A 6,000-nucleotide genomic window follows, 5' to 3' on the forward strand; every position below is an offset into this window, starting at 1 on the left:
GTCACTTGATTTATTATGCACTCGATTTTGATTTTCCAATTCCCTCGCCACAAACATTTTTCACAGCCAAAGCGTGCCAGACTCGAGTTTGTACTTCATTCTTATCGCAGCCCTTAAAAAATTGTCACTGATTGCCCACAATTGACACTCAATTTCTTAATTCTTTTTTAAAGAAGTGTGTGACTTTGGGACTTGGTTTGGGTTTGGGTTTGGGTTTCGGTATAGGGGCCACTTCATGCTTCATGCCGGTTGAACGCCTTTAGAGTTCGATGAAATTATGAAATTGTTATTTGATTGAATTTTACAAATGAAATTTGTCAACAAAGCGAAGAACATGTTAATGCCTTCATACTGAGCAGCAGCTGCTTCTTGGCTTCGATTTCGGATCTAATGTCGGGAATTTACAGTCGGTTATCATATGCAACCCTCATGAAAAAAAAAAAAACGTAGAGACTTCAACTTCCGGATCAACCCCCCACGCACACAGAGCAACGCTGATTAGTCTATTTGCTTAAAAAATACCCTCCAAATGATTAGTGAAAACAGCGATAAAAAAATATACACAACAATAATGCAAGAGTATAAAATAGAAAAAAACGCACACGGTCAAATGCAGCCGTTGTGTGGGTCAAGCTGAGCATTTTTCCATGGAAAATTCAAATCAAGCAGCTGCCACTGCTGGTAGTAAATAGTAAAAAAAAAAAAAAAAAGAAACTGTGCACAATGCATGGAAATCAACAATTGATTAAAAGTCCACTAAGAGAAATGTGGATGAAAAGGAAAATGCTCATTAAAAATATTTTTCATAAATCGCGCTCACATTTCGGCGAGTGTCCATCGCAGCTATCCAGCTATCGACCCTCAGGCATCTCGACGTTAATTATTTGTCACGTGGCCATGCAAATTCAGTTTCATTGATTAAGGATATTCGATACTCTCACTCACTGCAATTACACATCTAACTATCTGCAGCATGCCAATTGATATCCGTTGTCCAGGCACAAAAATATCGCAAACAACCCTCAAGAAAGAAGGTTGCCAATCCGAATTGCACCCTCTTCATGCAAATACGAACTTTTTTCTATATTTTCTATTGAATTTTTATGGCAATTTATAATAGTTGGCATTGTGTGCTTGTCCTAATCCTGGGCCAGGCAATTGCCAAAAACGCGACCCGCCTAAAACTGTGTGCAACGTGGGGTGGCAAGAGTATCGTATGTGTGTGTGTGTGTGTTGCTGCCACAATTTGCATGTTTAAAAGTGTGCGAAGGGAAAATGCAATATAAATGCAAGGCAAAGACAAAGAAGGAATACGAATTACGAGTGCTATGTGAAAAATGAAAAATGCAATTTACTTGTGACATTGTCACGTTTTCCGAGGGTGTTTTGCTACCTCCCCTCCCCACATATTATATTTGCACCATTTGCCAAAAATTCTGTATGCAAATTTAAGCGTTGCAGCCATTAAACGAAATCACATTATTGCCAATCTTAGCAATCTCACAATATTTCAATATTACTGCGGCACATGAAGGCTGATGTTAGATGTTGGCTTGGGTTTTTATTGATTTTGCTATCATTTAATTCAATTACTTTTGTTGTGGCACACAAATAAAGCACAAAATCAAAATTGACAAAATGAATAATATAAAAAGAAAAACGAAAAATATATAAGTTTAAGTATATACATGGTTAAGTAAACAATTTTACAATGAACTTGCAACGTACCTTTAAAATGAGCATAAATCAAAATTTTGGCCGCAGACAAAAATGAAAAACGTCTGTTGAGCTGGAGAAGAATCAAAAACATTTTATTAGATCTAAGCGAAACTCCCAAAAAAAACAAAATTCAAAAACCCTTAAAATAAAAAATATGAAAACATCAACAAAACATTCTTATTAGCGTTTAGTTTGTAAGACAAAATTCAAAATTGCATTGAAAATTAATTATTATTAAAAAATGATGTTGAGTTAAGTGAGGAGACGAGCATGAAATCAAAAAACGATGGAAACGAAAGACGATGAGCAAAAATCAAAAAGAATTATATTCGAAAAACAATGAGAACAAAATCAAAAAACAATTTATTTTGCAATTGGCAAATATACATATATATATATATATATATATCTAAATATATATTATATTTAACATTTTACTCTTCGATAAAAAAAAAACAACTTTGTTATTATGTAAAACTCTGTGTGAAAACAAATTGAAACAAAAACGAAAAAAAACATAAACTTAAAAATAATTATTTATATTTATATATTATATGTAATGTGTAACGAAATGAGAACAAAAAACAAAACATTTATGATCAAGAGCAGAATCAAAAGCACCCCAAAACTTCAAACATAACCCTGATCCTAACTAACTAACCTTAACCTCAATCCGCTATCCGCTTTTCCTTCTTTCCACCTCCTTCTTCCACACATACTCACACACAACACACACACACCTTTTGTCATTCGATTGTAAGCGAGCATTTATCAAAAATTGTATGTGTTTTAATGATTATATTAAATATATATACAACCATATACATATATATATTGTATGAATTTAAACCATTAAATATAACAACAAAATCACAAATTGTATTCATGTGTCAAGAGAAGAAAGAAATCGTTGGACGTGTCATCATCTCTTCTTATTACAGCCGAAAAAAAGAAGAAATCCCGCAATCTTGTGGCGTATAATTTTTCCTTTGATTTTCCGACTCACTTTGCGCTGAGGAAAGTTCTAAGCTGATTTTGCGGCCCTTGAGACAAAGTTGTTTCGGGCCCCTTCCTGACTTGAGTTTTGACATTTGCTTTCAATTTTTTTTTCTTTTTTTGCCATAGCAACAACCACCCTGAGAAATCAGAGTATGTCAATATTTGTATTACATGCGAGGCAGTCTTATCAATAATTTTTGTAAAGAATGCGCCCGAGAAAAATGCGAAAGATGCTCGAGAGATGCTCGAGGCTGAAAGTGAAATGCGAAATGGGAAATGCGAAATGCGGAAAGGAAAGGAATTCACTCTCTTGGGGTGTGTCCGGCGCGTGTTTGTGACAGTTCCATAGTTCGATGTTCCTTCCTGTTGACCAAAAACTTTTCATATAAAAGCCTGTTTGATAATTCCGCAAAATACGAGTTGACATTGTTGCCGAATCGCTTCTCTCCCTCTCTCTCTCTCTTTTTCTGTCTCTTTCAGCATTTCTTTAGATGGAGAATTGAGTATTATTCTCAGTAGAGTGAGGCATCACTCAAGCTGTTTGTTTGTTTGTTTTGCTTATTGCTGTCCCCATCAACACTTGGCTATCTTTACTCCAGGGATACGTCATAATGAGCTGTCGAGTCTAAGTGCCGCCATCGCCATCGCCTTTCAATAAAATGCTCAACTGGGAAACTACTCTATTTACAGTTCTTGTTGTTGTTGTTGTTGCTGCTACTCAACTGGTCATTAACTCAAAATGTACAAGTTGAAAATTAGTTTTTAATCGATTTTACAATCACACACACGCAGCCAAAACACAACAAATTATACACCACAAACACACACTCACATGGACATGTGCATGGGCATTAAACACCCAAAAAATACGTAAGTTCCACGACCCCAAGACACCACGACGCTATTAAATATACTACTACATATATACACATATTTCTATATGTGAGTGTGTGTGTGTGTATATAATTTGGATTCTCAATTAAATTGTGCAGGCGGAGGCAACGGCAAACGACAACGGCGCCAAACACAAACACAACCAACAACAGCAACAGCAACAACAACAATTTTGTCACCATATGCTTTGGCACCATTTTCAAATGTCGCTGCGGCTTTATACCCTACTACATCAATTATTTAAAGGGCATATACGAAAGAATGAAGTAATTTTTGTGTATAATCTTCTTCTTCTTCTACCACATCAATTATTTAAAGCGCTTTCGTATATGCGCTTCAGACTGAAATAAATTTTGTTTATAGTTTTCTAATAAACATGGTAAGTAGAATAAGAGAAAGTTTAATTTTAAGAAATGAATATTGGTATTTCTAAAATATTATATATATTACAATTTATTGAAACTTTGAACATTTTTTGAATTTACGAAAATTTTCTATTATCTTTTGAATTCTTTAAATTTTTTCAATATTATTATATTCGATTTTTTTTAACCTATGGGTAGAGGTTACTTTATGCTTACAGGAAATGTATGTAACAGACAGATGAAGTCATCTTCAAGAGAGATATACAAGTATTCTTGAGCGTGCCAAGATGATCTGTCTGACCGTCTGTGTGTCTGTCCGTTGGTATAAACTTTTAGATCTCAGAGACTTTATGAGATAGAGATATACTTATTATTATATTATTATATTCAACAGCAATTTTTATGTTTGTACGCAGACAAAGTTTGTTTCAAATTTCTGGCTCGCCCATTTCGAAATTGACAAAAATCGAATAGCAAGCGTAAAAGATTTTGATACATACAATTATAGAAACATCATTTAAGATTACTGAAAAAAAATTTAAAAGTTATTTAAAAAATTCTTTTGGATCTGGTATATTTTGTATTCTATGGTAGTACTACATACTACATATTACTACTATATTATATTTGATTTAAAAATAATTATTTTGCTTTTTGTTTAAACACCATCAAAAGTCTTAAAAATACATACAGAATGTTCATCAGCCGCTTGGATAAAAATCAGACCCTATAAGTCTTCAAAAGTGCTTCGAATGGATAACAACCAAAAATAAATTATAGTAAGTATTAAAAATTCAAAGAAGAGTATTTCCTAGTCTGTGTATTATGAATTATAGTCGCTGTTGCTATTATCCTTGTCGCGTCGCAAATGGTCACAAGTCCTTGGGTCGTCGTCGTCGTGTCAAAAACCTACACTGAGCACGACAGGCAGCCAACAACAACAACAGCAACAAGAGAAACAACACTAATACTTACAGCAACAACAACGACAAACTTTAATAATTTAACTTATTATGGATTTTTGTACAGAAAATATTTTGGTTGTATTTTTTTCTCTCCTCATTTTCCAAACATTTTCCAGCTGTGCAGTGAGGGTGGAAATTTTAGTTTTATTTTCCACTTTTTTTTGTTGTTCGCCTATTCTAAACGACGAAGTTGTTGTTGCTGTTGCTGTTGTTATTTTCGGCAGCATATGCACATTAAGAGCCGAAACGTGGCAATTTAAATAAATGACACGCACTAAGCGAAACAAAAAAAAACTGAAATACAAAAAAAAGGAACTCTGGAGAGAGGTGGGAGACGAGGTGCCAAGGGGCAGGAACTGCGTCCTAATGAGTTTGCGACGAGTTTTAAACCATTTATATTTCAGTTCATATATACAAGCCGGACAAAAGAAAAAAGCAAGAGGACAACGATAAATTTCGTGGGAGATTAACAGCGCCAGTGACTCAGTCAAGACTTTTGCTCTGCGGATAAAGCAAATTTCTGAGCACATCGCTGCTGACACGCAGACCGATCCGAGAGTATCCACCACGGAGCAGCGCCTGCTCCTCCTCGTCGAGGATGAAGAATGGAGAATCCTCGCTGTTTAGCGGCAAGCGATTCATCAGTAAAGCAGCCGCATCTCGTCGAAAGATATCCACAGCCAGATAAGCTTCATTCTTGGCCAGTTGAATGCGTTCTTGCACCTTTGCATTGTGCAACATATTCTGATCTTCGATCACTGGCATGCGCAACATGGCCAATTCCAAGTGCCACAACAGACGTCGCGTTATGAAATCCGCAAATTTACGGGATCGATACCTGCGCATGATTTCTGCAAAGATTCCGCAGGTGAACCATTCGATTCGTCTTTGCAATTTCACTAGCAACAACTGTCCCAAGAGAATCACTAACAGCACCAATAAAATCATATAAGGATGGCGACACACCATCTTCAGCTGATCGATCCAATAGATCAAGTCACGCTGCTCACGGTAATAACTCTGTTCCAACAGCAAAGTGAAGAGGGCGAGGAGGACGA

Source organism: Drosophila nasuta, chromosome 3 (assembly GCF_023558535.2).
Source record: "Drosophila nasuta strain 15112-1781.00 chromosome 3, ASM2355853v1, whole genome shotgun sequence".
NCBI lineage: Eukaryota > Metazoa > Arthropoda > Insecta > Diptera > Drosophilidae > Drosophila > Drosophila nasuta.